This window comes from Rosa rugosa, chromosome 4 (genome assembly GCF_958449725.1).
Source record: "Rosa rugosa chromosome 4, drRosRugo1.1, whole genome shotgun sequence".
In the NCBI taxonomy this organism is placed as follows: Eukaryota; Viridiplantae; Streptophyta; class Magnoliopsida; order Rosales; family Rosaceae; genus Rosa; species Rosa rugosa.
In genome coordinates, this window is record NC_084823.1 from 32,092,593 (window position 1) to 32,103,261 (window position 10,669).

General features: G+C 40.9%; 1 long non-coding RNA gene across 1 annotated transcript; it reads right to left on the reverse strand.

Annotated features, from left to right (window-relative positions):
* Positions 1 to 6,391: 6,391 nt before the first annotated feature.
* Positions 6,392 to 8,555, reverse strand: LOC133707186 (uncharacterized). Its single transcript, XR_009844981.1, has 3 exons — positions 8,234 to 8,555; positions 7,649 to 7,709; positions 6,392 to 6,605 (listed from the first exon to the last, which is right to left on the reverse strand). It is a non-coding gene; the product is annotated as an uncharacterized LOC133707186 (long non-coding RNA).
* Positions 8,556 to 10,669: the final 2,114 nt, after the last annotated feature.

A 10,669-nucleotide genomic window follows, 5' to 3' on the forward strand; every position in this document is an offset into this window, starting at 1 on the left:
CATGGTTCCTGGAGGAGTGTCTTAGGTCAAGCGGGCTATGTTGGTGTGTTTCGGAATTTCAAAGGTGCTTTCTTGGTAATTTTAGTTCTAGTCTTGATATTCAAAGTCTGGTGACTGGTGGCAACTAAGATAATGACAATTATTAAGGTAATCGAACTAGCTTGGATTTGGGAGTGGAAACATGAGTGTTTGGAGGTTGATTCTACTTTAGTTCTTCATTCCTTAATAACCCAACTTGGTGCCTTGACAATTTTGAGTGAAATAGAGTGACTTTTTGCCCCACATTTATCAAACATAATTTCGATACTCCAATAATTTTTATAGAAAATTACTCATAAGTGTCATTTTAAAACTTTAATTAGCCATAAGGCCACATAACTTTTTTTGTTTTCATAAGGCCACTTGCATCTTCAAATTGTTTCACCTTGAAGATTTTGCCCTTTCATCTAAGAAAACCAAATTCATCGGCCCCAAATTACAGATCGATCATTCTCTCTCTCTCTCTCTCAACTCCAATGCAGTGATTCCCAATCCTCCGTTTGCTAAAGACACTTTCACTTTTCTTCACCAAATCACTCTCCGTAGACTCTGTGATTTAGTCTCAAATTTTTTATCAATGTCGTGGCCGTCGTTGCCGACCTTAAGTGGATCGGAGTTCGTCCTCTGTCAACGGGTAGCTGAAGTGTCTCGCCGAGCTCCAAAAATGATACAGCAACTTTCTGACTCTCGCTGCTGTGACAGAGGCTGAGGCATACGCTGCACCTTATGGCATCAATGACACCGGCAGCTTAGTAGGACCTTGTGCAAATTGTTGATATGAATTCCCCTGGCTGTGCATGTTTTTGTTCGATCTGATGCACTTTGATCTTTGTCAAGTTCAAATCTATAAGATTTTGTGCAAATTGTTGATTTGAATTCCCCTGATGATTGACGCCATTACCTCCACCACAGAGAGACTCGTAAGTATCACTCTTCTCAATCTCTCTGCAATTTTTCTTGAATGAGAATGAGAGAGTGAGATTGTTAGGATTGTGAATTCCAGGTCTAAATGCTTGTAAATTCTAGAAATTCTAGGGTTTATGAGTTTGGATGCGAATTGGATGTTACCGTTTTCAGGTTAAGATCTATGAGGATAACGATAATGCACGGAAGGACAAGGGCTATTAGGAAAAGAGGAAAGAATCGTTCTCCTGTAAAGGGCTGTTAGGCCCATCATTCTTCTCTTTGTCTTTGTAATGTGAATGGCTTCTGAAGAACAATATAACTGCTCTTGCTATCAAAATGAAAGTTGCCTGAACTGATTGTTTCTTTGCACAAATGTTGATCTGATTTGCTTTAATTTTGAGTTCTTTTGGTACCATTTCAACCACGTTTTGCAGTTCCACTTTTTGGAACTTTGGAATCTAAAAGTAGAAGGTAGTTTGTTGTAACTTATGATTTGTGTATGAAGGCCTTGAATGGGAGTTGTTTTGCTAGTGCAAATTTTATCTCTCTCTTTTTTCTTTTTTTCTTTTTAAAAGGACGAGATGCATTTTATGATAGATTGAAGAAGGTCGGGTATGAAGACGTGTATCTAATAATGCTTGGAAAAGGTTGGGTGGTTGAGAGAAAAAGTGACTGCTTTCAGTGTTAGTGAGTAGCTTTTCATGTTGATGAGAGAAATTTTTTGGTAGTGGTGAGAGTAGCTTTTGTTGGAGCAAGTTCACCCGTTGGGTCACCGGTCACCTACTATTCACTACTTTTTAGTGTATATTTTCATTCTCTGGGTCACGAAATACACTGTGCCCGTGACCCAGGGCACGAAATACACTGTGCACGTGACCCAGAGGGAGAAATTAACACTAAAAAGTAGTGAATAGTGGGTGACCTGGTGACCCAACGGGTGAACTTGCTCTTGGTGGTGACAGTAGCTTTTATTGATGGTGATAGTAACTTTCTGGTGTTGGTGTCAATAGCGTTTATTGCTGGTGAGAGTAGTTTTTGGTGTTGGTGACAATAATAGCTTTTGTTGGTAGGGATGGTAGTTTTCGGTTTTGGGGAGCTTTTGTTGGTGACAGTAGCTTTTGTTGCTGGTGACAATAACTTTTTGTGATTTTTCGGAGGTCACCGGAAATCTCACCAGAATAGCTTTGGTTGCTAGTGACAGTAGCTTTTGGTATTAGTGATAGTAGCTTTTGTTGGTGGTGACAGTAGTAGCTTCTGGTGTTGGTTAGAGTAGCTTTCTGGTGTGGTAACAATATTAATTATTGTTTGTGAGGATAGCTTTTGGTGTGACAGTAGTTTTTGTTGGTGGGGTTAATAGCTTTTGGTTTGGCAAGCAGCCGAGCATAACTTTTATTGGTGACACTAGTTTTTGTTACTTGTGACAGTAGCTTTTGTTGCTGGTGACAGTAACTTTTGCGACCTCGCCGGAGGTTGTCGAAAATCTCACCATAGTAGTTTTTGTTACTAGTGACAATGGCTTTTGTTGCAGGTGACAGTAGTTTTTGTGACCTCGCCAAAGGTTACCGGAAATCTCACAAGAGTAGCTTTTGTTGCTAACGACAGTAACTTTTAATGTTAGAGATAGTAGCTTTTGTGGTCGCCAGAGTCTTCCGAAAGTTGGTCGAAGACATGCTGGAGTTGGCCGGAGACCGGTCGGAGTTGGCAGGAGGTCGACCGGAGACTCGCCGGAGAGGGGAGAGAGAGAATGATTTTGACTTTTTTTGTTGCAAACTTTGGTCTCACTTCAACTACAATGGTTTAGTGGTACGCGCCGTATTTTGTTGCTTTTTTTTTTTTTTTGCAATAGAGATTTTATGGGGCTTCCTAATTTTTGTTTTCAATAGAATATTTTTTGGATGATTTGTGTTGTTTTTGTCTTTCAACTTTGTTTTTTGGGGGTAATGTTTTATGTCCCCTATCCCTCTCAAGCTAGTTCAATTGCCTTAATAAATTTAAGGGGATGGACAAAATTTGGTTCTCTTTCATTCAAAATAATTCTCAACTTGTAATCAATTGTATCAATGGTACAAGTGGTGTTCCGTCAAGACTCAAAATGACTATTTAAGACATCAAATACCTAATGTTGTGTAAGGATTATAAGAATCACGGAGCAAAGTGTATCCTATGAAAAGCATAATAGGAACACTTACTGAATTGATAAAAATAGCTCCGGAATCGGGATATGTAGCTAATGGAGAATAAAATGTGAAAGTTTTATGAATGTTATTGTGTTGCGTAACTTGATGCATAATGAAGTATTCCACGCGAATTGTTTCCAAGCAATGCTTGAGAAATTTTGACACTAAAGTGTTGGTTATTTAGTTGTGGCAATGTGTTTGACAATTGGATTTGCCACTACTTTGCAGTATGCTATTATGGAGATTATTGGGTGACTAGATGTTAGTCCCTGGTTTCTTAAATGTTTGCTTGATTAAAAAGGTAAGAATGAAATAATAATATCTTTGTTTATGGCATTGAGCTCAGAGGAGTCGATGGGACTATGAGATCAAATGCATGCATACACACACACAATGTGATTTAGGAAAGAATTTCAATTTGCGAGAGCAAATGGTTATTGAGTTTGATAAGCTCGTCCCCATAAGTGGATTAAGATATACCATGTGAAAAATGAATGATTGAAAAGTATCATGGGAAAGTAAGATTATGTCTTGTGCACACTCAAGTTCGAGGTGAAAAGAAGTAACCTCTCTCATGTCATGCATTGGACAAATTTCGATGGCAAAATTTATTTTAAGGGGGGTAGAGTGTGAGGCCCCGAAAATTTTTAGTCAATTTTCAAAGGAAATTTTTGCCAATAGGAACTTAACGAGGCGATAGAAGTGGAAGAAAATGATTTAAGAGATTTCTTTGGTGATGAGATTACAAATTTGGGCCATATGATTTAAGTTTGGGCCAATGTTCTTTCATTTGGGCCTAGAATGTTACTAGAGTTAATCGAGACAAATTGTCGAAGTTAATTTGAAATGAAGATGAAGTGGATTTTTATGAAATCGAGTTGTGGGGCTAGCACGAAGTCGAGGATATAAAAAGGATATTGTCGACGAAAAATAATCGATGGTTACGAGCCCGAAACCCAAAAGTAATCTGTTTGGAGGATTGCGTAATTTGTCGTAAGGGTGAAATCATCATTTCATTCTCATAAGTATAAATAGAGAGTTAACAACTAGAAAACCCTAAGAACACTCTCCCTCTCTCAATCGTACTTTTCTCTCTCCCTGAACCCTCTTTTCCTCTCTCCTTTTCTCTGCCATCGCCGAAAAACACCATTTCCGGCCTCCATCTCACGTTACCGCCACAACCAATCAATCCAGCACCCAAAACCGACCCAAACCCAACTGAAATCAAAGTCATGCATCAACACCGACCTCCACATGCTCTCCTCAAAGTTGAGACGCCGCTACTCCTCCACTATCATCAATCTCCGATCATTTCTTCAGCTCACTGCCGTCACCAGCGCCTTTAGTCTGAGCTGATGGTCAAGGCCCCAAAGCCCTTTAGACCACCAATGTCAGAAGACACCATACGAGAGTCGCCAGAATCTCTCCTGCTGCTAAGATCGATTCATCGTTTCTGGCCTCGTCAAAATGACGCCACCGCTAGACTAGGACCAGCACCTCAATGTCTACCAACGCCCTCTAGTCCCGACCTCCGACTCCAACCAGAACAGTGAAAGCGCCGCTGCTGTCGCGTGAGCCAACCTGGCGCCGCCGCGTATCACCGCGGGATTTCAAACCATCTTAACTAGGTAACTTCGTCACCTCTCCTTGGATAAAGCTTCTTGGTTGTTGTGAATTGAGAAACCCTAACCCACTATCATTTAATTTGGAATTGAGGTTTATGGATTTCTGCGATTTGGAGTTTCGGAGAAGATGAGCTACTGGGATAGCTTTGATTGAAATCAGATATGGTAAGGACATTCCGCAGCATCTATTTTGGATGCAAAAATTGGTGATGGGTTGATTGTTGATCTTATTCTGTCTGCTAAGGGTTCAAATGGTTGATGGTGTTGTGGTGCGGCCATGTTAAATTGACTTCTTGTTTTGAATAAAAGAATGGTAAGGGACTGCTTCTTGGATCTGTTTGGCTGTGTACTTTTGTAGTGATAGAAAGTGTGGGTATGCTGAGTAAACAAAATGAGATATGGTTATGTTGCATGTGTATTAACAGTTATATTGGAAACTTGGCATGAATAAGTATGAATCGGCTTATTATGTAGAGGAGAATTGTCTTGAGAATTAAAAAGATGAATTTGTTATCAACGTTGAAGTGTAAAATTAGAATGGAATCGGTGGTTTGGTCAAATGCATGAGAAAAAGAGTAAATAAGAAAGGACCTGTTTTGACAAGTGAATTAATATGTGGGATGTTCAATTTAAGGTTTGTGAAACAAGTTACAAATTGAAATGTTCTAAACCTACCATATCCGGGAATTACCATAGAATGAAACCATTCAGGAATGGTGGTTGCTATTTAATTTCATAAGGTTTAAAGGTTAAATAAATGAGGTCAAACCGGTTGATCGAAACTTTAACATGGAAAGAAGTGTGATCACCATATCCCGAATGAGCTTACTACATTGAGTGAATTGTTCGAGAATGGTTACCATTAATTATTGGTTAGAGAAAAATCGGTAACTTATGAAGGAATTGAACAATTTGAAAGTATGAATTGATTACTTATCGGATTTAGTTTTTGTCAAAAGGACTAGAGCATGTGCACTTGGATTTGGACAAAAGATTGAAAGTCGGGAACGAACCCAAATGTGGACAAGCACTCCAATTTCAGGTAGATTGAGCAGTTGAGCAGTCCCTATCTCGTTAATGGCTTTCTTGTGTGTGTATATGCTTATAAATTATTATAGGATTAAATACTTATTACTCCCTGTACTTTGCCCCATAAAATAGTTCAGTCCAAAATTTTAAAATTACACATGTTAGTCCTTATTCTCTTCTAACACAATAGGTCCAAATTCTCACACAATAGGTCCAAAATGACTATTTTACCCCGCAGTCCTCTTTTATTTTTTTTTTGAATTTCCTCTTTCTTTTTTTCTTTTCTCTCTCTTTTATTTATTTATTTTTATGCCTCTCTCTCTCTCTCTCTCTGAGATCGATTCTTGTTCTCTGGTCTTGCTAATCTCTAGAAGATCCATTTGTATGAGAAGCCTGCTAGGGAGAAGAAAAAAGGATCTCTGATCGATTCAAGCTTTTTTTCCAGATCGCCACAAGGCTCAGTTAGAATTTCAATCTCTGCCTGCTTTTCAATGGTGGCCTCGTTGGACTTCGCCGCCGCTGCATTTGGCTGGGCTAGGGTTTTGCTCACTGATGCCGACGCTTCCTCCGCCATGGCTGGTATTCGAAACAATCAAAAAACCTTTTTTCTTGACAGGACCCGCCCCGAATTTCATCCTGAAATCCGAGGTGGCCCTGCGGGGCCCACCTTAGAGATAACCCTACCGAGAACTGGTCGAGTCACCCCTAAAGTGGACTACCCAAAACAGTAAGCTACGATAGATCAGAGCCAAACAAAGAAGTGCGGAAGCTATTCATCAACTATGCCTCGAACCATGTATGCCCGACCTCAACTAATAGCGCCTGCAAACTGGGCATTAGAAACCGAAGGGCCCAGGGGAAAGTAGACGAAAAACGTTAGCGTGAGTGGACAAAAATAAACAATTTAAAAGAAAAAAGATTTCATACTTTCCCACATTTATTTCATTAAAAACCTCGATGCATGCACAAATGGTAAAACACATTTAGCTTTAAATCCAAGGATTTCAAAACGATAAACCGACTAGCCTCGCTAGTCAAAACATTCGAAAATAATATATCGTAAAACCGAAATCTCGTTTCTCAAGAAGATAAGACCAGCCCCGCTGGCTACAGTGAAAATCGGACTAGCCCCGCTAGTCAAGCAACGATAAAATATGGGGAAGAAGTTTCACCATACGAAAGAAGGGAGCCTCCCAGGCTCGGGTCGGAGTGTCCCACACTCTGGAGCATCCCATGCTCTGCTCTTACTCACCCACAAACACATAGTAAGCAGGGAGGAGTACTAATAGGCTAGCTAGCAATAAATATGACGACCCAGGTATGGCGGGTAAAAACCAATAAAATCCAATAAATCCTTAAAGCTTCCCCATGTCCCACGAATAAAGAAAAACGCGGGTACGATTCCCAACCGTACCCGGAAATTCTCGTAAAACGTCGTATAAATCGACAGCGTGTCCCACACGCTAAGAAAATAATTAGATCAATTATAAATCGCAGTTCCGAAACCAAACTGAATCCAGAATCATCAATGAGGCATTCCCAATGCCAAAACCGTAAATCGATAAATAAACAAGAAATATAATTCCATCGAAATCTCATTTCGAAAAATATTCCAGAAATCTCAATATCGACGAATAAAATATATTAATAAATTCCGGAAATCACCTCGGAAAATAATTCGTCGAAAATCACTTAAATCACAAGTTCAAATCCGAGCGAATAAAACTCACGTTCCAAAAATCATGATGGAAAATCCAAGCAATATTCCAAAACCGAAATCATATCCGAAACTAAAATAATATGATAATTAATAAAACATTAATTCGAAAAAGAAATGCATGCATCAATATTCAAAAACAAACGTCCACTCACAGTACTAGTTGGCGACCACGCAAACGAGTCCCTTCATCTAGCCGTAGCTCGCAACATTGCCCTGTACACAATTATATTTCCGTAAACGGCAATCCGATAAAATAAATACGAACCTAAACGAAACCCGAAAATCTCTATCTCCAATACTTCTCAAATTCCACCCAAATCTCTTCCACAACACCAATTCCTCAATCTACATATTCCACAATGAAAACGAGGGAAATCCAACGGCCGGATTTCCCACAATTTCCATCACAAAACTTCAAACTTCGGAAATTCACAAACAATTCCAAACTCCTCCAAAATTCACCAAACTTCACATACAAGCTCTATGATAATTATAGAATTTAACTAGCCAGAAAATGAAATTAAAAAGCTACCCTAGCCGCCGCTACCGCCGCCCACAGTGGCGGCGCCGCCGCCGCCACCACCAGCTCCGATGGCCACCAAACTTTGGCAGCAGCACCTACTCAACGGACCCAACGTTTTATTCAACTACCACTAAGCCAGAAAACGTCTAGAACTAGTTCAACAATTAAGGTAGACATTGAACCCAAAACCGTGAATAGTGCAAGAATTTCAAACCTTCAATTCTTCCTCCATGCTTCAAATCGCTGCAAAAGATTTGGGGAGTATCATCTACATCGCAAGCCGCTTCCAAATGATTATGGTTCGTCGCCGGAGGTGGCCGGAATCGGGAGAAACCGGCGTTGACCAATTTGCTACAGTGAAACTTCAAGGACCCGATGCTTCGTTTTTCGGCCAAGCCGCCGTGAGTTACCGCCGTGGGGAGGTTGGGTAGGAGTAGAGGAGTCCAACGGTGCCACTCGTTCGTCCCCAGGTGGCCGGAATCGTGAGGTGGCCGGAGTTGCAGAGAAAAGGGAGAGAGACGCGGGGAGGAGGAGAGAAAGAGAGAAATGAAAAGTTACCGGCTGCCACAGTAAAAATTCAAATTTATACTATCTACCATGAACAGTAACTTTACCCTTTTCGCTTATAACTTTCGCATACGAACTCCGATTTTTACGTACCACATATGCACGCGCTCGGTTTAACGTCCTCTACAACTTTCATGAAGAACATTTTCTCAAATTTTGACCCGAACAAAAAGTCAATTTTTAGGGCCACTAAAAGTACTGAACCGAAAGTAAAAGTGAAAGTAAAGGTCGTTTACCGTCCAAATGACTAGTAAACGGGTGAATTTGGGTTCGGGACGTAACATTTCTTCTCCCAAACAGGCTTTCCCAAAGCGGATCCTGGGCTAGTGCCTCTCGTCGGTGGGGTGAAGTTGCATAAGGAGGAGGAGCCAACGACTGCGCCGAAGACGAAGACGACGTTGTTGAGGAGGTGGAAGCTGATGCTATGGCTAGGTCCGATCAACGATCTACGTTGACCAGAAAGTAGGTCATAAACTTGAGGTCAGAGACGAACTTGGGGGGAGAGGGAGGGAGGGAGGGAGGGAGAGAGAGAGAGAGAGAGAGAGAGAGAGAGAGAGAGAGAGAGAGAGAGAGAGAGAGAGAGAGAGAGAGAGAGAGAGAGAGAGAGAGAGAGAGAGAGAGAGAGAGAGAGAGAGAGAGAGGTCTGTTTAATTTTGGAGAAAAAAAAAAGTAAAAAAAAAAAAGGGAAACGATCATTTACCCAATTTTAGCTTAAAAATTGCCCACTTACCCAAACACTCTAAGAGATTATTTCCCTAATACTCAATTAAGTATTTTTTAATTCATTTTTATTTATTTTTGGGACAATTTTGTCCTCTCCTTCTTTGTCACTTTGAGAAAGAAGTCATTGGAGACCTTGCTTGACTCCGGTGGCGGACTCCGGCGACCGGTCACCGGAATCCGGAATCCGGCTACCGGACTGGTGACCAGATTCCGGCGTCTGAATTTATTGCCCCCTAATAATACCCAGTAACCATATTATTGCCCCCCAGTAATCATATCATTGCCCCCCCCCCCCTAATACTCATATTATTGCCCCTAATAATCATATTATTGCCCTCCAATGAATTGCATAAACTCCCATAACCAAAATGAATACACTACAAGCACAATTGATCAATTTATATGCATATTATTGCCCCCCAATACTCATATTATTGTCTCCCAATAATCATATTATTGCCTCTAATAATCATATTATTGCCCCGCAATAGACATGTATAACTACTCAATAAAACTTTTTTTTTTCATTCTTCTCTTCTTTCCTTATAAGCCTTCTGCCAAATTTACCAAAAAAAAAACAGAACGGCGCCGTCCAATAGAGTGACGTCGTCCAAGCCCTGCCAACAAAGCCTAGACCCAATTCTGGCGTGGAGCTTCGGATACTCGATCAACTTCGCTTCTTTCCCCGATTTCTTCAACCATAGTCGAATACAGACGTCGCCTTCCCCGACGACGACATGGCAGCTCTTGACGAAGGGCTTGTATGCTTAGTCCTCCGCAGTCGGTGACCCGACTTGATCTCCTCCGCCGTCGTCGAACTGGCATTGATGTGCGGTTGCTTTGATTTCGAAATTAAAGCCGTGGCTCCGAATCTCGGCGTCGTCATCGTCGATGTGGCCGAACGGAAGCAAACCGAGCAAGAAAAGCAGCAAGCATCGGAAAAACGCTCGCCGCCGACCTTCCCTGGCTCTCCCTTGATTCAGACAAATTGGACAACTGGAAATTTTCTATCTGTAGACATGGAGAGAGAGAGAGAGAGAGAAATCGGTGAGGGGGGGAGGAAAGAGAAAATAGATCAAATAGGGGAGGGGGGGAGAGAGAGAGAGAGAGAGAAAGAGATTGATAAGTTTCAATTTAATAATAGAGGCAAAATTGTCAAAAGATGTTAGATTGGGTAAGTGGGGTTAAAAAACTATTAGTGGAGTAAGTGGGCAATTTTTAAGTTGAAATTGGGTAAGTAGTCACGGCCCAAAAAAAAAAGTGAGGGGTAAAATAGTCACTTTGGACCTATTGTACGAGAATTAAAGAGAATAAGGACTGAATTGTTTAATTTAAAAGGCGAGGGACTGAACTGTTTTCC